The sequence below is a fragment of the Cuculus canorus genome, chromosome 26 (genome assembly GCF_017976375.1).
Source record: "Cuculus canorus isolate bCucCan1 chromosome 26, bCucCan1.pri, whole genome shotgun sequence".
NCBI classification, from domain to species: domain Eukaryota; kingdom Metazoa; phylum Chordata; class Aves; order Cuculiformes; family Cuculidae; genus Cuculus; species Cuculus canorus.
Genome location: NC_071426.1, coordinates 4,750,572 through 4,775,295, shown reverse-complemented (window position 1 = coordinate 4,775,295; position 24,724 = coordinate 4,750,572). Strand labels below are relative to the sequence as shown.

Sequence of the window (24,724 nt, the reverse complement as noted above, 5' to 3'; positions counted from 1 at the left end):
CCCTCCAGGGATGGGGCAGCCACCACTGCTTTGGGCAACCTGGGCCAGGGCCTCCCCACCCTCACAGCAAAACGTTTCTTCCTAAGATCTCATCTCAATCTCCCCTCTTTGAGCATAAACACATTCCTCCTCGTCCTGTCCCTGTACTTCCCAATCAAGAGCCCCTCCGCAGCCTTCCTGTGAGTTAATGCAGTAGCAAGGTATGGATATAATGGTCAGAGAATAGGTCAAAGAAATGTAACAAATGCCATCGTCAAATTTCAGTCTAACGCCATAAGAAACACATGAGAAGCTGATGCTCTGGTGCCCTCTGTTAAACAGCATTGCTTCAACTCATGGGATATTTTTATATACGAAGAGCCTAGAGCACTGCTAGTGCAAATCAGCGTAGCTACACTGACTTGTGTGGGACAATGCCAACTGAGGATGCGGCACAAATGATACAATATGAGGCCAGGAATGACAGACACTAAACAGAACAAAAGAGTTCAACCCAGGAGAAAATGAGGAATCGGTATTCTTCGTTATGAGCACTGCTTGCCTCCACCAGCTGATGGTTCCAAAGTGATGGAGAATAAATTCTGGTCTCAGCAGTCCTGCTGCACTGTAAATCCAGGCTGATAACTCCACTGCACCAGCAGTGCTTATCTTGTTTTTAGGAGCAGACCTAACAAAGGACTGAAATGCAAGAGCTTCGTCACACTGCTGTGGGCTGTGTTCATCAGTAAGCTCTGCCCCTCAAAGGCACTGACCCCTCTGAGTTGCCAGACTGCTCACGTGGGTAACAATTAGGAGGAGGAAGAGGAGGTAAAGAGCAAGTTGCAAATACTGAATTGACTCAACAGAGTCATCGTGAAACCTTGTAGGTGCTACAGTGCTCTAGATGGTGCAATTTTCATCCTTCCTTCGCTGTGCATACCCAATCTGATGCACACCCTACACTCAGGATTAAAAAGCACTGTAGCTGTGAAGGTTAATAATTGACAATAGACATATAAAGACTATCTTAGCCATCTCGTTGAAAGTCAACGATGCTAAACGCATAATTGTCCGGTACAGCTCTATTTGTTTCAGGTATCCTGCAGAACATTTTCTCATGCCCAAGATATTACTCTCCTGTGATCGCAGGAATATCTGAGCCAGATCAGCCTGCAAATGCTTCTTGAGGAAATTGGGTTTCTCCGCTCTATTAGGAGCATTTCATTTTTATGATTAAAATCAGAAAACAATGTTCTTCCCAGTTAAAGTGAAATGTGCAAAATAGGACTTTCCTATAACTAGGTTTCCAAATACTTATCTAAAGTGCTCTGAAAAGGCATTAATAAATAAGGATGAAAAATGAAAACTGCATAGCTAACATGTTTCATAAACTATATTTGCCATGAGTTATGGACAACATGCTTTAGAGAAATAATAATAATACTTTATACTTCTGCACAGCACCTTTCAGTTGAGAGGCTCCCATAAATAAAATGCTAAGCCTTAATCAGAAAGGAAGGCATCAATTTCCCTGTTACACAAAATTAGGTAAATCAAGGCAAAGAGTAATGACCGGCCAACAGTTAAAAACCACAGTAGGCCAACTTAGACCATTATTGAATTTGATGTGTGCTCAAGATCTACTCAAACCAAAAGAACATTAGAGCGTGGCTAAAATTAAGCCTGTAACTAAGTGGTTAGAGATTGTTTTGGAGACGTGTTTTCATTGCAATGGAATGGGTTGTTGTTTCGCAGATGGACAGAGAGAAATATGATGGATAGAAGAATCAAAGCTGTTGCTCACTCCAGAAAGTACAGTATATTGGAAGATGTCTACAGCAAACCAAGGAAGGATGTCTGACAGATCCTAAATGTGTTTAACTTTAGCCAACTGCTTCCTGACACCACGATAGAAATTAGGTACCAAAATACTTGTGAATGCCTGGACCGAAATGATTTAACCATACCTGCAGGCTTGAGCTGTATGAAAGTCCCTCAGGCATCTCGTTGCAAGCTGGACCCATCTCCTTTTGCACTTAGGTAGCTCATAGTCAAGCTTTGGTGTGGCTGGTGACTCATTGAGCCACTGTAGGGAAGAAAAAATATGTTTTCATTGTAATAGAGGAGCTCAGACTGTACAATGGCAGAAAAAATATCCAAAAGGCAAAGTATATACAGAAAATGTAACACAACAGAGAAATGGAAGTAACTAAGAGGTCTTTTCTTCAGCACAAGTGAAAACCCCTAGGTTCCAGTGCTTCACATCTTCCAGATCATAAAAAGGGGGAGAGCAGCAGGCTTTTGCAGGTCATAAAGGTCTAAAAATGTGCCACTTTACTGGTGATGAAGGACAGCTGAGAAGAAAGCAGTACAGTTGAATTCTGATTAAAATAATAATAATAATGAAAGTCCTTGAGGAAAATAGAAAAGAAAAGGAGGGGGGATTATTTGGCATACAGGGTATGCAGGGAGTTCTGAAAGACCAGAATAATGCACCATCAAAGCTCAACCATTTTAAAAGGGAACCTTTTCTTCCCTGCTCAGGTTGTCTTCTTTTGTTCCATCTCATTTCAGTGACCATCAATACGTCTGTCTTCTCCCCTCTCAGCTGGATGTGGTTGACAGTAATCCAATTGGATATAAACCCAGATGCATTTCTTTCTTCCTTCTGTCCTTCCTTCTTTGTAATCTGTATAAAAAACAAAATCCACAAAAGACGAGCACTACTCACAATTGAAAAGCATCCTTTATTTCAAACTAAGCCCCCACCTCCAGCAAGAAAAAAATCAGAGGAAGTTTATTACTGACATTAAGCTGATAAAAATTATTTCCTTTCCCCTCAATCCCTGTACTCTTTAAGCATAGCAGGGCAACCTGACTCTGATAATCTAAACCACTAAATATGACGCATAAAAGAACCCTGACCCATCTTTAAGTAGCTAAGAACACAGAACTCTGCAACAACAGGGTGACCAGCTTCACGGAATCACATCCAGCTGCTGAGGTTGGAAGGCTCCACTGGAGATTGTCTCGTCCAACCCCTGCTCAATGCAGTACCAGCTACAGCTGGGTACACATGATCTTGGTTGACAGGGTGTTAAGTATCTCCAAGGATGGAGACACCACAAAACCTCTCTGGGCAACCTCTCCTAGTATTTGACCACCTGCACAGTAAAAATGAAAGTTTCTGTTGCCAGAAGTCACAAGTTCCCAGTTGTCATCATCATGAGGATCACGGAGGAAAAGGACCAGGGAGGTTATTCTCCCTCTGTACTCGGCACTGGTGAGACCGCACCTCGAATACTGTGTTCAGTTCTGGGCCCCTCACCACAAGAAGGATGTTGAGGCTCTGGAGCGTGTCCAGAGAAGAGCAACGAAGCTGGTGAGGGGCTGGAGAACAAGTCTGACGAGGAGCAGCTGAGAGAGCTGGGGTTGTTTAGCCTGGAGAAGAGGAGGCTGAGGGGAGACCTTATTGCTCTCTACAACTGCCTGAAAGGAGGTTGTGGAGAGGAGGGAGCTGGGCTCTTCTCCCAAGGGACAGAGGACAGGACAAGAGGGAATGGCCTGAAGCTCCGCCAGGGGAGGGTCAGGTTGGATATCAGAAAAAAAATTCTTCACAGAAAGAGTCATTGGGCACTGGCAGAGGCTGCCCAGGGAGGGGGTCGAGTTGCCTTCCCTGGAGGTGTTTAAGGAACAGGTGGATGAAGTGCTGAGGGACATGGTTTAAGGGAGTGTTAGGAATGGTTGGACTCGATGATCCAGCGGGCTCTTTCCAACCTATCACTTGTCACTTGGGAGCAGAGCCCAGCACCCACCTCACCACAACCTCTTTTCTGAGAGCTGCAGAGACCAACGAGGTCTCCCCTCAGCCTTCTCTTATCCGGACTAAACAGTCTCGGGTCCCTCAGCTGCTCCTCATAATACTTGTTCTCCAGACCCTTTTCAAGCTCCATTCCCTTCTCTGGATATGCTTCAGCCCCTCAATGTCTTTCTCGAAGTGAGGAGCCCAAAACTGAACTCAGGACGTAAGGTGCAGCCTCACCAGTGCCACATACCAGGAGAAGACTAAACAGGGTACGCTCTAGGCCAGCGTTTACAATAAGGGTAAGGTCTTCGACCCTCACTGTTAACCCGCAGATTGATCAACTGCTTTTGCAAATTTTTCTTCCTAATGTGATATTTCTTTGTGGAAGAAAATAAACTTCAATGGTGCACTTTTAGAAAAGGACAAAAGATAAATAAACGGATCAGAAATGGACCCCTGAGAGGAAGTTTCTACATTGCCATACAGTTTCAGCCCCGGTTGCAGACACTCTGAAGGCATCCTGAACTACCTGGGGGCAAAGGCCACTGTGCTATTCTTGTTTGCTTCCTGCGATCTCCTAAAATGCAGCAGCTGCCTTGCCAGCTCAATACAGCCAGGCTTTGGTGCCTAAGGAAGCATTAGGCAAAGTGTGTAACGAAGTGTCCCCCCCCCGCCTTTTCTTTTATACAAATGATCTTAGAATCACAGAATGGTTTGGGTCAGAAGGCACCTCAAAGCCCATCCAATTCCATCCCCCTGCCATGGGCAGGGACACCTCCCACTGGCTCAGGGGCTCCAAGCCCCATCCAACCTGGCCTTGAACCCCTGCAGGGATGGGGCAGCCACCACTGCTCGGGGCACCCTGGGCCAAAGCCTCCCCACCCTCACAGGGAAACATTTCTTCCTAAGACCTCATCTAATTTCTTCCTCATATCTAATATAAATCTGGTCTCTTTCAGCTTGATGATAACCTCTACATCTTCAGAGAAACAACTGAAAACATAATTTAAGTATACCTTAAAATCTCAAAGCCCAGGAGAAATTCAACCTTTCTCTTCCCCATCCTTTCTGGTTTAGTGCACCTGAACTGGGATTTGTGAGTATTCACAACCGATAATGATGTTTGTTGGAGCTTTTCAGCTTCGGGTTACAAAACTAACACATTCCCACTAGATTTTAATAACAACTGTCCATGTCTGCACCTGTGGGAACTCAGCAAGCACCAAAGGCCATACATTGAAGCAAGAAACTCCCCGAGAAAGGGGCAGCAAAGCAGCACCTTCCAGATCTCTTTCAGCATCTTCCAGCACGGTGGAGCAAGCTGCTCACGCTGTGGAAGAATCTTATTGCTGCAGACAGCAGTGTACGGAGCCAGCTTGCTGTGTAACACCTGCAGAGCTGTGGGGACCTGGTAAACACAGGATCCCTGCCTGCTGGAATTGCTTGCATTTTGTTTTCCTCGAGTTTATGTCACTTGGCACTCATGTGAATGCAGGAAAAGAGGATTTAAAATCTCTGCCTGCTGTCAATTTAACCCACCCTGTTCATGTCCCTGTCTGTAGGACATTCCTCTGGCCTCACAAACATCAGTTACCTGCACAGACTTCTTGTATACACCTCCTCCTTCAGCATATGTATTGCAAACTGCACTGCTTTGTGCTCTCCAGAGCCAGCGAGCAGCTCTCCTTGTTACATAAGCTCGTGCAGAGATACCGACATTTTTGACTATATTCTTCTTCTGGAGCTCAAGTTGACTGATGTTTCCAGTTCTTCCTTCCCTAACTCAGCCTCATTTGAATCTACGCTGAAACAAGGGAGGCTAGAAGGCTCTCGGCAGGCATGTTTAAGATGGCAAAATGGCCTTGGGTAAAAGGAAGGAGTACAGAATAGCTTGGGAAACAAAGATTGAATCTCTATTTCTTCCACAGGTGCCCTCTCATGGCTTGAAAGAAACCACACAATCTTTCTAGATTCTCACTGGTGCAAGAGATAAGCAGTTACCCATCATCAGCTAATCAGTATTGCCTTCAGCTCAGGGTTTGGACAGTGCTTGTCCTCCTAGAACGTCCTCAGCTGGAAGACCCACAAGGATCATCGAGTCCAACTCCTGTCCCTGCACAGGACAACCCCAACATTCACACTGTGGGGATAAGGGCATTGCCCAAATGCTTCTGGAATATTGTCAGGCTTGGGGCTGTGATTGCTTCCCTGGGCAGCTGTTCCAGTGCTCCACCACCCTCTGGGGGAAGAACCTTTTCTTCATATCCAATCTAACCCTTCCCCGCACAACTTCCTGCCATTCCTGCTTAGGGCTTCAGGATACCACAGCTCTAATCGTAGTAACAGAGCTAATAGCGAACAAATCAGAAAATACAACCATTAGGATTTCATAACCTAATATCCCTGGTTCCCAACAGTAATGCCAAGACCTGTAAAGAGCAAGAAATTTCCTTTCCCAGTCTCTTTTAGTAGCTGCTAATGCACGAGGACTACCAGCTACCAGAAACACAAGTCAGTCTCCTCATTTTCCACCTTGACCTTTATTTCTGCCTCTTGAGAACATTTAAAACAAAATATTTTCATCAGAGATGATTAAAACCCAACTTGATTATTTATGAAGCAGGTATTTTCCCCTCTCCCTGTGCCTCCTTTGCTTCACTTAATCACCATGGTCATTAACTTTAAATAGCACTAATTGCCATCTTTTGGCCTTTCAAAGCACATCTCGCCCATCTGCACTGGCAAGACCTAAACACAGAAAAAACAGGGTTTGAGTCTTGTCAAAGCCAGGGAGGACGACAAGGGAGAATGTGCTAAGATACATCCAGGCTGGTGAAGAGGAGGTGTAAAAGACACCATCTGGATAGCCCGCATCACAGGGTGGAATTGCTCAAAATTAGGATAGACAATGTTGAAGATGTAATATTAGTGCTCTCCTTCAGGGCAGCCACAGTTACTTTAAGTTTAGCTCTTTAGTGAGCTATTAGAATGGCTAAATCGGGTCTGAGGGTCAATTCAGCCCTATATTGGCAAGACACGTCAGGACAGCAATGCAAGAAACCACACACAAAGCGAAGCTTCTCCATGTTCTCCATGAACCGGGTTTTCAAGGAACACATTCCCATAACTTATTAGCTATTCTGCATAATAAGCAGCCACTTTGATGTTCTTATAAAGACTCCCATGCATCAAAAGATTTTGCTTTCACAATTCTATTCATGTCCTGGGAACGTGCCTGTTTCCAGGAGGAAACCCGAACCAAGAAAGTCCACCAGCTACTTCTCTATGGAGAATGACATGCTGAAATAAAGACGTTACATGAAGTTAGGGGCCAGTGCCGGGTAACAGGCTGGTAGTGCCCCATCTCTGTTATTCTTAGTTGAGGATAATTTAACTTAATGTATTTCAAGACAAAGCCCCTCACAAAGTCAGCAGGACCATGACTCATGCTAAATTAGTAGAATTTAGAATAAAAAGCAATTATTAGCTCCCCTAGTGTGGAGCTGCTCAGGATTGAGGCTAAACAAATCCATTCCCAGACTCAGAGGTCAAAAGAAAACTGAAATGAACATTTCATGTTGTCTTTTTTCTAAAGTTTCTTCTTTCAGTCTTTGGTCATTCTTTTCGTGCCAATTAATTCCAAATGAGGGAAGAGGTAGAAACCGCAGCATCTTTTGACAAAATCTGTCTCCTGTTAAATTTACAGCTCAGTTTTATACACCTCAAAAATTCTCACACTTCAAATAAGCCAAAGAAAACGTCAATATCTGAAATGAACCTCCAAACCTTTTCCATTTTCTCCAGCATATGCAAGGGAGGCAGCTGCCAATCTCAGTATACATCTAGTCAGACTGCTTTTCAGAAATTTATAGTAACTATTTTCTAACAAAGTCTTGCTATGACTCAACTTAAGCTTCAGTTTCCATATTCTATGCCTAAATATTGGTTACACAAGAAAAATTTTGGCCCAGTTTTTTTCAGCACTGATCATGGCACCTATTTGCTCGATGAAATAATAGTGACTGATTTGTCTTTCTTTTGTTCTTCTCATCTGTTTAAACTGCTGCACATTAATTTGTAATATCGCTTGCAGAAGGCGGAGAGTGTCTGAAAAGTACCTGATCCTGCTTCCACACGGCCAGAAACTATGAAGTTTAACCATGAAAAAGACAACGCATGACGTCAGCCAGGCCATTTATCTTTGGGATGAGAGAGAAACTCCACAGTCTTTACCATTGTGATGCTGCATCTTCATGGCTTTAATTGGATGAATACGGATCTGAGGCTGAGTTTCTCTCCACAGGTGGCTGCGTTGAGCTAAAGCAGACCTGGGATCTTGTGAACACTTTCCTTTTTGAGTACAAAACTATTGGTTTGTTGAATCACTACCAAAACCATATTTGCAAGCTGGAAACAGAAAATGTAAAAATCAAGCAAGTTAAGCTGAGGTATCACAGCTTTATTGCAAAGCTTTTTCTAGTTCAATTCCAGCTCAGAGGAAGGAATGATGAAGCCTTTCTCCTTGTGTTTCTCTGCACAAGGCATCTCTACAAATAAACATTTAAGGAACACAATCTTTCTCCCTCTCTCTCGCTTCCTGCCACTGTGATTTACAAGGTGAAATTAAAAATACACACATCCCAGTGCTTGGGGTTTTACATCTTGGGTCACTGATTTATAAAAGCTGCCAGTGAATTTTAAATGCTTAGTTTTGATTTAGAAATCATTCCTTGAAAGTTACATTTATCTTGAATCTTCAGCTGTATTTCACATCACTGCAAATCTGATTTATGGATTGCAAAATGTATGCAGATAGACTACAAAATGTATTTATAGAGCACTCCCCCTAATAATAACATATGCAGCTCACCCACCCAAAAGATATGCACGTATTCATACACATATGTAAATGCATATATGAGTATGTATCTCACATAGTTATATTCAAACCTTCTCTCCCAAACCACATTTTTAATTCTAAGATCAGCTACCACATCAATATATAATGAGAGGCTCTGTGATGTCTTTCTTCCACCCCCTCACCTTATCATTCCTGATAACACGTATAAAACTCAACTTTAAGCTCTATTTCCAGCTCCCCGGGTGCCTCTCTCTCCTGCTGCTGCCGTCAAAGGCAGAGACGCCGGATCCCAGCACGAGAGACCAGAGTCACAGGACTGCGAGAACACGCTAAGTAATTGCATCCTTCATCCCATCCTTTTGGTGAGGGTGTGGGATTGCTTCTCTTGTCCTCTGTCCCCACCAAGCTTCCCTCTCCCCGCTGGGCTGGAAAGAGACTGGAGATTAAATGGAACCATGGGGGCATTGCTTTCCTTACAATTGAAAGGGAAAGACTTGCTTTTCCTTCTGGACTCAGACAATGAGCACTGGAAGAAAAGGACGGAAGGATGTAGAGGAGCACGCTTCACAATAGCTTCATTTTCTTTTCCCTATTTCATTTCTTTAAGAGCCAACAATCCCTGATCTTTCATATACAAAGCATATCATCCGCTAATGGCATCACACAATGCCTCATCACCCACTGATTTTTAGCCCAACAGTGGTGAGGAGTTGGGTCCTCTTGTGTGAGATTCTCTAAGAAGGTCTGCCTACACAGCCTTTTCCACCAAATATTCTCCAGCTAAACAACCGCCAGTCGCAGGCAGTGGAGCATGGAGGGCAAAGAGATGGTTAAAAAATATGTAAAATAGATACGTACACTATTTTAGTCAGTCATTAGCAGTAATTACAGTTTTCCCACCCCCTGTAGCTGTTTTCAGCTTGAAGCGCGTTCCATGCTGTGCTACTGGACAGGCTGACGCTGCCCTGGGATGGAGCCGGGGGCTCATCATAAACCTCCACAAATTCAATAACCTAAACCCATAGCCTCGCACGTGCATTCACACTTGTCCTGCATCCTCCTACCTGACTGCTACAGCCGAGAACATCTGCACAGAGCAGTTTGTTAGCAAAACCACTCTGGAGGCAGCATCCCTGCACAGCTCTCATCTGTCTTAACTGCTGCCTGCAGAGCTGGTTGGGGCATTTGTGATTTTTCCACTCAGCAGCAACTGAATTCAGGTCCCTTGTCCATCTCCCGGGGATGTTCTGAGGCTTAATTGATTCCTGCCTGGAATGCTTTGAGATGACCAGAAAAAAAGGCAGCGAGAGGTGTGAAAAGGCTGCTCAGAGCATCCTGACATAATGCAAAGGACCAGAGCAAAACCAGCCTACGAAACCCTATTTTGCAACTCACCCTCATGTTGCTTCACGCAGGGGTTAACCGCACCCGGTGTTCATGATTAAAAACTAGCTAGGCCCAGTCATTTGCAATTATTTATAGGCTGAAAAGGTGGCAGATATTGTGCTAGCAGCGCTTTTCAAGCTGATTAAGTTTGCATTACAGCTCCATGTACAGTGAGGTCTGCTGGCAGCTGGATGTTCCTACAGGTTAAATGTTATCCTCTTTATCAAATCACAGGGAGAATGGCATTTGACTCTCCTCCCTCCTTCCCCAAAGGCAATCAAGAACATCAGGTGGTTGGTGTGGGATAGGAAAGAGAGGAAGACCGTCTTTAATCTATTACCCTCTTTAATCTATTCTGATCATAAACTTCTATGATCAGAAGTAGATCCATCACAAATCTACTTTACTGATTCAGCCTCATGTTACTCAAGCTCCTCCCGGCTGTTAAAGGCTTTGCCTTGATCTAAGCTATGGAGGAGGTCCCATTGTCCTTGTTCCAGAGGTTTGTATCCACAGTTAAGTTCCTGAATAGTTCAGAGGCTGCAATTTTACGGATGAGTCAGCACAGCACAATGCCCTCTGTCCCCTCAAAGGGAGGAATCGGTAGGATCGAAATTCAATTCATCCTTTCTGTAGACTAAAGAGATGGGGTTCATCCATGGGTAATCTGTGGTAGTTGCCAACACTGTCTTTAAGAGAGGAGTACTCCACATCTTACTCCACTTTGCTGATAAGGCTGAAGGAGTCTGGTACCCTGGGAAAGCCTTTAAAAACCTTGGGCCAAATCTCCCTGAATCCAAATCCAGGAGTCCGGATGGACCCCACAACAATCCTGTCCTACCTGTCTGTATCTTTTGTATTCTCTTCCACAGAGCTGTGCAAATTCCTCTCCTCATACTGGTGTCAAAGACTAAGGAGACCGCAGCGCTAACAGAGTTGGGAGCTGTCTCCATCCCTCCCTGTGCATTCACTTCAGTATTAAAAGCTGTCCCAGAGGAAAAAATGCACACAGGGAGGGAAGGAAGGTGAAAACAGACATTTTGGATAGTTATTTGCTCGGCTTTCTGTACAACAAATGCCCTATGGATGGTGTATTTAGAGAGCATTAATAGGTATTTATTCAGCCAGAAGGCAGGTTTATGAAGACACTCCATAAAATTACAATGTTGAGCAGAGATAAATAACAATAATAAAAATATACTATATGTGTATCCATTATCTGACTTAAATCAGGTTAATCAAAAGCTATATATTTCAGCTGCCAAAAGTGGTAATTCAAGTCATACCATAATTTTACGGACACATTTCCACTAAGACCATCAGTTATGAGTAATGTAATTTCCTCTTCGCTAAGCGTTGCTTGCTTAATTTCACCTTTTCCTTACTAATATACATTACTTAATTCTCCAAACAGCTGTGTAATTTTACTAGACGTGGTAAAACCCCACACATTAGCCTGCCTGCAATTCTGAACATGCAAAGCACTGTGCAGAATAGGATTCTTCAAAAAAGTCTTCCAATTTAGGACAGCAATGGGATTTGGGGCAATGGGCTAAAAGGTGCAATTATCATAATACTCTAGGAAGGCAAAAGATGAAGCTTTTTATTATTCTGTACCATTTTTTTTGTATTTTATTGCCAATAATTACATAGGTTTCTTTTCTATTTTCATTGCCTCAACATATCCCAGGTTAATTATGTTGTCAAGATCATGTCAAAAAGCCACCACTAAAATTATGATTCTCATTACACGATGATCTAATCAATTTTGTGTGGTAATTTTGGTCCAACCTATTCCACCAACAGCCCGCCCCCCCTCCCGGAAAAATCTATTTCTCTGTCATGCTATATTATACTCTTGTTCTTGTGCCACTACCGCTAAGAGCCTGTCAGCAGTTCTGCTACGGCCTCGTTTTCAAGTTTCATAATATAGACATTTGAAAGAAAAAGTCATTTCTGGCTGACACTTGATGGGCATTTTCACCACGGAGACCAATTATATTTATTTGGAATTTTGATTCCATTTGAATAGAGTATCAAGCCTCACCTGCTATCTAAAGAGCTATTAAAACTCGGGATTGAGCCAGGAACCAGAACTACAAACCTAAACCACTCCTGATAAAGAAAAATTGCCTGGCTTGATAGTTCCCTCTGCCGATCAGGGCAACTGTCCTTCCGCTCTGTCACTTGGCTGAAGGCTGAGCTTTACCGGTGCCGCAGAGCTGAACCGCGTGACATGAAACAAATGCACCATTATTGGAGGAGTAGAAGATGGGATGAAAACAAAAGCCCCTGAAAATATCCCGAACAAGTTGTAAAATGTTCTATGTGAAGCCCTCGGTCTCATTGGTGGTAAAACATAGAATCATAGAAATGTTTGGACCTAAAAGATCTTGGAGATCATCCAGTCCAACCATGCCTGTACAATATTGAATCAGATCCCTGAGGACTTCCTCTGCTCATCTTTTAAATCCCTCCAGGGGTGGAAAGTCCACCATTGCCCTGAGTAGCCTCAGGCCAATGTTTGACAACCCTTTCAGTAAAGAAATTTTTCCTGATATCCAACCTAAACCTCCCCTGGCACAACTTGAGGCCATTTCCTCTTGTCCTATCGCCTGTCTCTTGGGAGAAGGGACCAGCAACCCCATCACTACAGCCTCCTTTCCGGGAGCTGCAGAGAGCAATTAAGTCTCCCCTCAGCCTCTTCTTCTTCAGACTAAACAGCCACAGGTCCCATGTTCCACAGCCACTCCTATGTTCCAGACCCTTCCCCAGCTCCTTTCCCCTCCTCCGGATGTGCTCCAGCCCCCGACAGCGTCTGTCTTGTAGTGAGGAGCCCAAAACTGAACAAAGGATTCAAGGTGTGGCCTCACCAGTGCCGAGTACGGGGGAAAGATGACTTCCCTGCTCCTGCTGGCGACACCAGGGCTGATCCAGGGATGCTGTTGGCCTTCTTGCCCACCTGGGCCACTGCCGGCTCATGTTCGGCCACTATTGACCAGCACCCCAAGTGCTTTTCCACTTGGTAAAGATCAATGGCTGTTTAAATTTAATGACTCAACTACTGGATGGGGGAAAGGCTGTGGATGGAGTCTTCTTGGACTTCAGTAAAGCCTTTGACACAGTTTCTCACAGCATTCTGCTCAGGACACTGTCAGCCTCTGGCCTGGACAGGCGCACACTCTCCTGGGTTGAAAACTGGTTGGATGGCCCAGAGAGTGGTGGTCAATGGAGTTAACTCCAGCTGGAGGCCAGTCACAAGTGGAGTTCCTCAGGGCTCTGTACTGGTCCAGCCCTGTTCAATGTCTTTATCAATGACCTGGATGAAGGTATTGAGTGCACCCTCAGCAAGTTTGCAGATGACACTGAGCTGGGAGGAAGTATTGATCTGCTGGAGGGTAGGGAGGCTCTGCAAAGGGATCTGAACAGGCTGGACTGCTGGGCCGAGACCAATGGCATGAGGTTCAACAAGGCCAAATGCCGGGTCCTGCACTTGGGGCACAACAACCCTGTGCAGCTCCAGACTGGGGGAAGAGTGGCTGGAGAGCTGCACGGAGGAGAAGGACCTGGGGGTGATGGTTGACAGCGACTGACCATGAGCCAGCAGTGTGCCCAGGGGGCCAAGAAGGCCAATGGCATCTTGGCTTGGATCAGAAACGGTGTGACCAGCAGGTCCAGGGAGGGGATTCTCCCTCTGTACTCGGCACTGGTGAGACCGCACCTCGAATACTGTGTTCAGTTCTGGGCCCCTCACCACAAGAAGGATGTTGAGGCTCTGGAGTGTGTCCAGAGAAGAGCAACGAAGCTGGTGAGGGGCTGGAGAACAAGTCTGACGAGGAGCGGCTGAGAGAGCTGGGGTTGTTTAGCCTGGAGAAGAGGAGGCTGAGGGGAGACCTTATTACTCTCTACAACTGCCTGAAAGGAGGTTGTGGAGAGGAGGGAGCTGGGCTCTTCTCCCAAGGGACAGAGGACAGGACAAGGGGGAATGGCCTGAAGCTCCGCCAGGGGAGGGTCAGGCTGCATATCAGAAAAAAATTCTTCACAGAAAGAGTCATGGGGCACTGGAACAGCTGCCCAGGGAGGGGGTTGAGTCGCCTTCCCTGGAGGTGTTTAAGGAACGGGTGGATGAAGTGCTGAGGGACACGGTTTAAGGGAGTGTTAGGAATGGTTGGACTCAATGATCCAGTGGGTCCTTTCCAACCTGGTGATTCTATGATTCTATGATTATAAATGGGCATGTAGAGGATGCTCTATTAATAATTACCAGCTCCTAAGCCTTGCTCTGGGACAGTGGATGCTTCTGCTGTTCAGTCGTAGGTGATGAAATAAAATAAGAGGTCAGAAGCAAGTGGCAAAGCTTGGAGACAGCCAGAGCTAAAGAGAAAATGCAGAAAGAATTTTTCATACTTTCTCATTGTGACAGTTAACCAGAAACATTTCAGTCCTGCCTGCATGCCCACATCTTATGTTTGCTTCCTACAAACATCTCGGTGGTTGGCTTTTCACTGCCAAAAATGTCTTGGGGAGGGGATTTTTAAAATGGCATGTGTGAATATGCATAGCAGCAATGTTTTAAAACATATCTGCACAGAAGTTTTTGCTCCAGAACAGCTTGCGTGATCAGTAGTCAAAAATAATGCTGAGTGGTCTGATCACAGAATGAATGACAGAGCTTGTGGTACAGACTGCCAGCTCCTAGAGTGAGCAAGAAATATCATAGAATCCTAGAATGGATTGGGTTGAGAGGAACTTCAAAGCCCATCCAGTTCCACCCCTGCCATGGGCAGGGACACCTCCCACAGGATCAGGGGCTCCAAGCCCCATCCAACCTGGCCTGGAACCCCTCCAGGGATGGGGCAGCCACCACTGCTCTGGGCAACCTGGGCCAGGGGCTCCCCACCCTTGCAGCAAAACATTTCTGCCCAAGATCTCATCTCAATCTCCCCTCTTTCAGCTGAATACTGTTCTCCGTCATCCTGCCCCTGCCCTCCCTGATCAAGAGCCCCTCCCCAGCTTTCCTGCAGCCCCTTTCTGTACTGGAAGCTGCTCTAAGGTCTCCCCAGAGCCTTCTCTTCTCCAGGCTAAACAACCCCAACTCTCTCAGCCTGTCCTTGTACGGGAGGTTCTCCAGCCCTCACATCAACTCTGCAGCCTCCTCTGGACTCACTCCAACAGCTCCATGTCCTTCCTGTGCTGAGGACTCCAGAACTGAACACAGGGTTCCAGGTGGGCTCTCACCAGAGTGGAGTAGAGGGGCAGAATCCCCTTCCTCACCGTGCTGGTCCCACTGCTTTGGGTGCACCCTAGGATACAGTTCCACTGGAGAAAACTGAAATGTGGTCATGAAATGTGGCTGCTCCAAGCAGTCATGAAGCTGAACTACGTTTACATGCAGAGGCCAACACAAGGCCAAAAGGATTACTCCAGCCCCACCAAGACCCAAGCAATGCAGAAAGCTCAGCTAATCGCATGGAGAAAACATTCCACTTCAACTGAATTATTCAGCACAAAAGTATTTTCCAAGTCATAATTACCTTGGCAAATTTGTTCAAAGAAGAATACAGGTGGAGAAGGTATTAAAATCTTAATCTCTCTGATCACAGTGGGCTGGTCTCTTGGAATCCCTAAACAGCACAGATAACCATTTTGAATACATGTGATTTCAACGTAGAATTCAACAGATACACAAACAAGGAATCAGGTGGTACCATTAAAAAATGATGGGTGAGATCTGCACAGAGCAGCCTCGCTCAAATGAACTCAGTAGAAGTATCAAAGCATGTGTTAGCAAAGATCAGGCACAAGTAGCAGTGAGTTCTGCTGCTGGTAAGATTCAGATTTTAAATGGGCTTTGCATCTAATAGCACGCTTGAACTCCTGTATAAAACCCAAAGCATTCCTCCTTGTACCACTCAGAATCATAAAAAAGTGGGTTTATTCAATACCTGTTCTGAAATCTTCCAAACTGTACAAACACTTATGTAACAAAATAGGAAAAATTGGTTGTTGGAAAGAGCAAAACATAACTTCCAGTTCATTTACAAGTCCTGTGTGTGCTGCGGGCTAAAATCAGCAGAAGGATCCATAAGGAACCTCCAGACGTCTCTACCCAGAGCAGCGTGATGCTATGCAGAGCCTCAATTAAAGAAAGCTGTTCCACCCACCCTGGCAGCACAGACAAGCTCACACGCCCCTGAAACGATTGCATAAAAGCCAGTTACACCTCAGTTCTGTGAAAGTTTGACATGTAGGGTCTCCAATGGGTCAGCGGCAGGCAGAGGTTTGAAGTTGGGGAGAAGAAAGACTGAGAAGCTAAAGGACCTCCCACCAACGACACAGCCAGTAGCACAGTAGCACCCATGCAACATGTCCCTCTTCCTGTCATCTCAGGCCAACCAAGCTTCATCTGTCCTTGTGCTTCATTCATAAATGACAGCAGTTTTCCCTTGCCCAGGACAACTACTGCCTCTTGGTCTAACATCTTGCCCCTTCCGTAGGTACTTAAGTTATCTTTGATTCTCTTTGAAGAGCCCGGGCTGACAAACCGACCACCTCCTGGCCTCCTAAAAGCAAGAAACCCAAGCTAACCTTTGCTGAGGTTTGACACACATGATAAATGTGCTTCATGCGAATTAACGACTGATATTTTTTCCTGGTTTGCTAATGCCTCTGTAATTTTTCAACTGGTAGTCAATCATCAGTGAAATGTAAATAAGTTGCTGTGTAGATTGGCTAAGATATCTATTAATCAACCAGAGTAAAAAGATGACGGCATATCTCCAATAATTATGCAGCATAATTAGAAGGCTGGGAAGCCTGATGTAGGTCTTATTAGCCCTCTAAGTCCTTCATTAGCCATATTAGTTTCCTGCATTGGATCCCAAAGGGAAAATGCTACTGCTGCACTGAGAGTCGCAAATATCTGACCACTACATTGAAATATTACACTCATTCCTGAATTTGCTGACTCTTGGAATGTCAGGATATAAAACCAAATGGATTTTCCCTGCACTCTTTAGGTGGAGATAATACCCACACGTTTTATGTATGGCAAATACCCTTTTTCATAGGGTAAACCAAGAAAGAAATCCATGATGAATAGCCTATTGTATCCCAATGGATGTAGCTCTGTCCTCTCAGCCTTTAAAATCCATGACAGATACTGATCTTGCTCTCTGAGGCATTTTCATAGAATCATGGCATGGTTTGTGTTGGAAGGAACCTCAAAGCCCATCCAGTTCCACCCCCCTGCCGTGGGCAGGGACACCTCATCAGGCTGCTCCAAGCCCCATCCAACCTGGCCTTGAACACTTCCAGGGATGGGGCAGCCACCACTTCTTGTTTTTTGACATGTGTCTGTTCTTTTTCATCTTATACACATGTAGATTTTTCAGGTATATTTATTCTTGGACTGTGGGAAATAAAAGAGTAGGCTATTCAGTGCCCCCCTCCACAAAGGCAACCAGAAGCCCAGGTAACGTAGCATCACACAGCTTTGCACTGCTTGCCTCTCTTTAATTAGTGTTAGACAATCTCTTGAAATTTGTGATTAAAATGTAAGATGATGGAGGCAAACATAGATGGCAAAGGCAGAGTTCACACATGTTGTCCTGCAAATCAACCCACCTTCTTATATGTAAGATTTACAAAATAAAAGATAACTTCCTCCAAAATTAACTGCTGAACAAATTGGTCCAAAATACTGAGGTCAGGACAATCCTGAAGACACAGAAGCTGTTGGGAATCTCTAGAGATCTCACGTTGCTCTGTAGATGGGGAGAGAGTTTACCTGAGTCAAACAAGACACTTTCACACAGAGATCACCTAGCTGAGCAGCATGGGATTGTCCCTTCCCAACATTTATGAGGCTGAGCTGTAAATCGTAGGACACAAATGCCAAACCAGAGAAGCTATTATTGCACAGACAGCATCTGGCACCTTTTGATGGGCTGCATAAGCAGATGCCATTGCACACATGCCAAGATTTCTCAAGTGGTTCACCCAGTGTGATATCAACTGGCTACCTTCCCATCACCCTGCCAGCTGCCAACGATACTTCTATGCAACCTTCTCACCTTTGCGCAAGAATTGAGATACAGCTCTGTAGTGCGAAGGAAGACACGTCTTTTTTCTTTTTTTCTCCAATAAAAATAGATGTCTTCTGGATTAATAGGTACTGTGTTGTAGATCGTCACCTCCCAGTGTCACTCTAGATTAACAGGTAATGTATTGCGGACCAACATCTCCCAGTGTCACCTTCTCATTTTCTCTGCTGTCTCCCACATCACAATGGAATCTTATCCTTCACCTATGATGGGAACACAATCAGACACTCGATAATTCCCCCAAAGGGACATCTTATGCTGTAATGATGGGTAGATATCCCGAGATTACTGTCACATTGATGAAGCAAGCACTGTAGATGACTACATAGGAGATCCTACAGAGGTACAAGCAGGTTCTATACTTACTTTAGTTTCTCTTTTTCAATTAAAAAACCCCATCACTCCACAACTCTGCTGCTTCTTTCCTCTCTAGACTGCATCTCATTTTCAGACTGCAGATTCTCTTGGACAGGTATTGGCATAATCCCTATTAGCGTGGTTCCGCTCTAGTACTTAATGGGCTTTATTGTTATAATCTCGATCTCGTTTGCATTTGATGAGAAAAAAACCTCATTCGCATGATCAGATAGAGGTATGCTTTCCTGACAGAACCAGTCAAAACAGGAGTTGCCATTCAGCTGAGGATAACCATGCAAGTAAACCCCTGCCATCTAAATGAGGGCAGGATCTGCTCCACCCACCATCACAGCAACTGAGCTGCCATACTCTGTTATGAAACAACTGCCCATCCTCCACCACACCTGTAAAACAAGAAGCTCCTCTTGTCTTCCTCCTTAACGGAGCTTTCCAAGCCTGATGTATTATTTTGGCTGGGCCGGCAATAAGCTAATCAGAACCGTTTGTTTCTAAAAGCCTCTAAAGCAAAATCCAGATTGCTGCTTGTCTCTGCGGTGCTGAGGCACCACTCTTCCTAGCGCTGAGGATGAGGCTTTTCTGCAAAACAACATCCCTGCTGTAAAACGTGGAGAGATCTGTTAATTAAGTCAGATTGCCAGTGGCTCCTGGTGGGGAGGCAGCTGCACTGCATGTTCCAGTGTTTTAAAAGCATCCCGGTGTTCAAGAACATTGCCATTATTTTCTGCATGGCATCCTCCCTGAACACAATTAAACACACTAACGCAACACATTTGCTCACGAATCACCTTGCAGGTGATCAGGTTTCACTTACAATCATAGAATGGTTTGGATCAGTAGGGACTATGAAGGCCATCCAGCCCACCCCCCGTAGTAAGCAAGGACACCCACCAGGTCCCCCTCCAATCTGACCTTGAATGTTTCCAGGGATGGGGTAACCACAACCTCTCTGGGCAACCTGAGCCAGTGCTTCATCACACCCAGTGAAAAAAAATATCTTCCAAATATCTAGTCTAAATGTCTACTCTTTTAATTTAAAATCATTACCCTTTGTCCTGTTGCTACAGACCCTGCTAAAGAGTTTCCCTCCATCTTTCATATAAACCCCCTTTAAGTATTGAAAGTCTGCAATGAGGTCTCCTGGAAGACTATGACTGCATATCGCATCCACTTTGCACGCATCCTTCCCTTCCACTCTTTCAGGCGGGAAGAGATAGTCCTGGTTTTAAGGAGTTTACAGCCTAAATGGATGAAAAGAGGAGATAACAGCTAAAACAAATCCACAGATGGGGTGAGAAGTACAATGTAACAACAGACAATATGATATGTGCGCTCGCAACCCAGAAGGCCAACCGTGTCCTGGGCTGCATCAAAAGAAGAGTGGCCAGCTGGTCGAGGGAAGGGATTCTGCACCTCTATTCCTCTCTTGTGAGATCTCATTTGGAGCATTGTATCCAGTTCTGGAATCTTCAACATAAGAAGGATATGGAGCTGTTGGAATGGGTCCAGAGGAGGCTACAAAGATGATCAGAGGGCTGGAGCACCTCCCACACAAGGACAGGCTGAGAGTTGGGACTATTCAGTCTGGAGAAGAGAAGGCTCCGAGGAGACATCATAGTGACCTTCCAGTAACTGAAGGGGCTACAAGAAAGCTGGAGAAGGGCTGTTTACAAAGGCTTGTAATGATAGGATGAGGGGCAATGGCTATAAACTGGAGAGGGGCAGATTTAGACTGGACATTAGGAAGAATTTCTTCACCATGAGAGTGGTGAGGCCCCGGCACAGGTTGCCCAGGGAAGTTGTGGCTGCCTCATCCCTGGAGGTGTTCAAGGCCAGGTTGGATGGGCCTTGGGCAGCCTGAGCCAGTGGGAGGTGTCCCTGCCCATGGCAGGGGGTTGGAACTGGATGATCTTTAAGGTCCCTTCCAACCCAAACTATTCTATAATTCTATTTTCAGTGTTTCAAGCAGACACAGCCGCCACGTGTTCTGTCATCACTCGCACTCAGATGTTAGTAGAGCTGCATCGCCTTTACTGATGCAGGAAAAGGTTGAAAAATGCAAACCCCTCAAAATGCCCTGAAGCCACCAGTTCCAGCTATAGAAGGATTGTTGCCACTGTCATTGCGCAAAATACTCATACTTTGTGTGAAGAAAAAGATTTTACAATTCCAGCCAGGCTTTAGAGTATTGTGGGGAGAGTTGGGTATTGCAATACCACACCGATTCTAAGCAGCAAAGCCCCAAGAGCTCTAATTTTGCTGTTCATCCTCTGTCTGAGCAAGTATAGCTGTGCTACATCTAAAGCATACCAGCACCTCACCCAGATTTGTTCAAAATGAGTGTGGTAGGCAATGAGGAGCTAAGAGCTCAGATAATGACCTGGTCTCTTGTACGAGCTCTGCTGTGGATGCGCCATTATCAGCATCCCTGGCAGGTAGCTCAAAGCTATAACAGTTCAGCCAAGCCTATACAAGCTGTGCTCACGGTTGAGAGATCCGAGCTGAGGTTTCTTGACCCGCTTGAAATCGGAGTGGTGCGAAGCTGGGTCAAGGTCTTCCACACCCACCTTGGGATTATAGATGTGAGAACAACGAAGCAGGCATCATCATGGAGCTGTCGAGAAAGAGCAGAAGGAAGAAGGTGGAGTGGATTTTTAGGTCACTGCAAGGGCCCTTTGCAGAGAGCACAAAAGCATTTGTGGAGAAATCGGGCTGCTGAGAACGGCTGGTATGTGGATTGGGAAGGGCATGGATGGCTGGGCAGAGCATAAAGAGATGACAGCACAAGAAGGACCAAGCTGTGAAGACCTTTTCAAACAAGGACAAGTGGTTCCCTTCATGGGATATCCACAGCCAGAGTGGAAACTTGATCATTCTGACTGTTTTATGTTAGTAACGGCAAAATGCGTCTGCTCAGCTGTTGAAACGACAAAAACCAGGTTCACTTAATGCCTTCATAGTCATAGAGATAACAACAGATCACTTACAGCACCTCATTAGGATCCACTGCTTTCAGTTTGTCTGATGAAACCAACACTGGGGCACAGGCAATTACAGTTTGAGCTTAGTGAAATTGCTGTGAATTTAAAATTATGTGTATATATGATGGGAATAAATACATCTCCTTCAGCTTTTAGTCACCAGAAGGAAAAAACCCACATATGTGAGTTAAAAAAAGACCCAGGCACTAACAGCTGCATCTTAATGCATCCTCATCTAAATAAGCCCTTTAAAGCTTTAAACTGACAATCACCTACATAAACTGAAAATCCCAAGTATGATAGGGTTCTTACAAAGACGCATTTTTGGTATTGGCCACACAACTTGAGAGAATCTGCAATGTAATGAAAGTTTTAAGGCCAGGAGCACCCTTTCCTACCCTGTGCACCCGCCTTTCTCTGCAGCCAGAAAGAGGAGCACATGGAGAAAATGGGACATTTGTCTTCAGTGGTTCAAGTGACAAGATCCTGTCACAGAGCCTCAGTTTTGTGCTATTCCCAAGATATTAAGAGGGCATAAAAGCATTTTAAATAGTCCTTATGAGCATCACTGCCGAGGGGGGAAGAGACAGCAGTGATCTCAGCTGAGTCAAAGAGTTATAGAATGTTTTGGATTGGAAGGGTCCTCAAAGCCCACCCAGTTCCACCCCCCACCATGGGCAGGGACACCTCCCACTGGATCAGGGGCTCCAAGCCCCATCCAACCTGGCCTGGAACCCCTGCAGGGATGGGGCAGCCACCACTGTGCTGGGCCACCTGGACCAGTGCCTCCCCACCCTCACAGGAAAACATTTCTTCCTAAAATCTAATCTAAATTTACTCTCTTTCAGCTTAATACCGTTACCTCTCATCCTGTCCCTGCACTCCCTAATCAAGAGCCCCTTCCCAGCTTTCCTGCAGACCCTTTCTGTGCTATAAGCTGCTCTAAGGGCTCACTGGAGTCTTCTTCTCTCCAGGTTGATCAACCCCAGTTCTCAGCCTGTCCTCGTATGGGAGGTGCTCCAGCCCTTGGATCATCTCCATGGCCTCCTCCAGACTCGCTCCAAGAATTGCATGTCCTTCCTGTGCTGAGGACTCCGGAACCGAAAGCATTCCGTGGTCGGGCAAGCCAAAGAGCTGAAGACAGTTCCATGCAACACAGTTAGATCAGCGCTCTTCTTCTGCCATTCACTACAAGGAAGAGCTTAATCACTGAATGGGAGGTGGAATCTGAAAGTCGCCCTCTCCCAGCATCAAACAACAAGGACTCCTCTATGTAAAGAAGGGATAACGCTGAAAAAGCTTATTCTGCTGGTCTGTACTGGACTTATTCTAGGCAGAGCACCTGGGTTTTCAGTTAATAAAGCAGGGTCAAGAGATAATTGCTACTATTACAAATAATTGCCAGGAAGAAAAAAAAAAACCACATTAGGGTAAGAAAATACAGACCACATAAAAGCTCTCGTTAACATTCTTTATACATACTTATCATGAATTTTATACAGGGTTAAATATATTTTTCTGGTGACTAACACTGCAAGGCTGAGGATTAAAAAGGATAATGTACAATGTGATTTATGAAGTTTTAATGGAAAATCCCCATGGGTTGTGTATAAATCTTATTTATAGCTTTAAAAGTATGTAATATACTTATTGTATATTTTAAAAACTGTGGGAGTGCAGCCCCTGTCATAGTTAATCCATTAAAAAAAGCAACTCCTAGGGGGCTCCTAGGGATAAAGCATTTGATATTTTAGAGACTATCAGTGTGTTCAGCGTGAAATGTCCAATACGATTTAGTTAGTGGGGGAGAACGGGGAAATAAAAGAACCCAAACTGACTTGAAGGAAGGAGCAAAATGGCTGGCTTAGAAGTAAGCTTGAACCGTTTGGATAAAGTGGATGAGCATGTAGGGGAATTAAAGAACTTGCTGTGGGCTCTGCACTGATGCCTTTGCTAAGATAATCACTGCCCGAGGCCTGAACTTCAAGCTCCATCTTTGTTTTCAGACTAGAAGAGCCACTACAAGGCCTTGCATCTCAGTTGTCAAATGATGCACATTCTTCTGGATGCGGTTAATCACATTAAATTGAACCCAAAGAACCCAGAAGCTATATTTGGGGAGGGAAGCTTGGTATCACCTACCTGGTTTTTGTCAAGTTTCTACCTCTTATCCTTGTGAAAGTCATTTTTTTTCCTTTTCTAAAGGCTATGGAATCAATTCAGGATATTAACTCTGAGGCTCTGTGCTTTAGACTTAAAATGGGACAGGTGGAAGAAAAGGAGTCCTGTCTGAAAAGAACTTTGTTGCCACCAAGACAGATAAGTCAATAAAAGGCCTGACTAACAAATTTTCTGTTTCAGACCATGCAGGTTTGTTCTTTTCAGCGGTGAATGTTCATCCTTTGGACATCAGCCCAAAATAGCCATACGGCTGCTAATGAAGAAGTAAGATTATCTTGCAAGATAAAATCAGGCTTTATGAAAGATCCAGACATATATTGTGTTAGGATGGTGTTTGGTTTAATAAGAGGAAAAAATGAGGGCTCTGGCCAGGGAAACAAAATCCCTAATCTCATCTAAGCTAGGCGCAGAGGACTGAATAAGGATGCCTGAAAGTTAATTTTGCTTTCTTGTATTTCTTGCAGCTTCTTCGAAGGATGTTGATATATGGGAATTCCTAGACTAGACAATCAGAGCCAATGATTCATTTCCAATGTGCCAAAATGAGCTAGCATGGTTCTTTGGGTAAGAATATTGCATGAAATAAGATTTTTTAATGATATTTCTGAGAAATGATGATTCTTCTCTCCTAACACACTCCACTCAGATCTATCCTAATTGTGCCGTGTTGCTCAACATTATTGCTGGTGCCTTAATGACAACGTGAGGTGTTCAGGTATATTTTAGCCTACTCAGGAAATAAAAAGTATCACACAGAATCACAGAATCACCAGGTTGGAAAGGACCCACTGGATCATGGAGTCCAACCATTCCTAACACTCCCTAAACCATGTCCCTCAGCACTTCATCCACCCGTTCCTTAAACACCTCCAGGGAAGGCGACTCAACCCCCTCCCTGGGCAGCCTCTGCCAGTGCCCAATGACTCTTTCTGTGAAGAATTTTTTTCTGATATCCAACCTGAACCTCCCCTGGTGGAGCTTCAGGCCATTCCCTCTTGTCCTGTCCCCTGTCACTTGGGAGAAGACATGCTTACCTTTCGGAAGGTGCTAC

The 24,724-nt window shown here is 44.9% G+C and overlaps 1 long non-coding RNA gene across 1 annotated transcript in view; it reads right to left on the bottom strand.

Annotated features, from left to right (window-relative positions):
• The window catches only part of LOC128854666 (uncharacterized), an 80,025-nt gene extending 77,365 nt beyond the window's left edge, over positions 1-2,660 (bottom strand). The window contains exon 1 of the long non-coding RNA XR_008453616.1: positions 1,947-2,660. This is a non-coding gene — a long non-coding RNA (uncharacterized LOC128854666). The remainder of the gene's footprint in view (positions 1-1,946) is intronic.
• Positions 2,661-24,724: the final 22,064 nt, after the last annotated feature.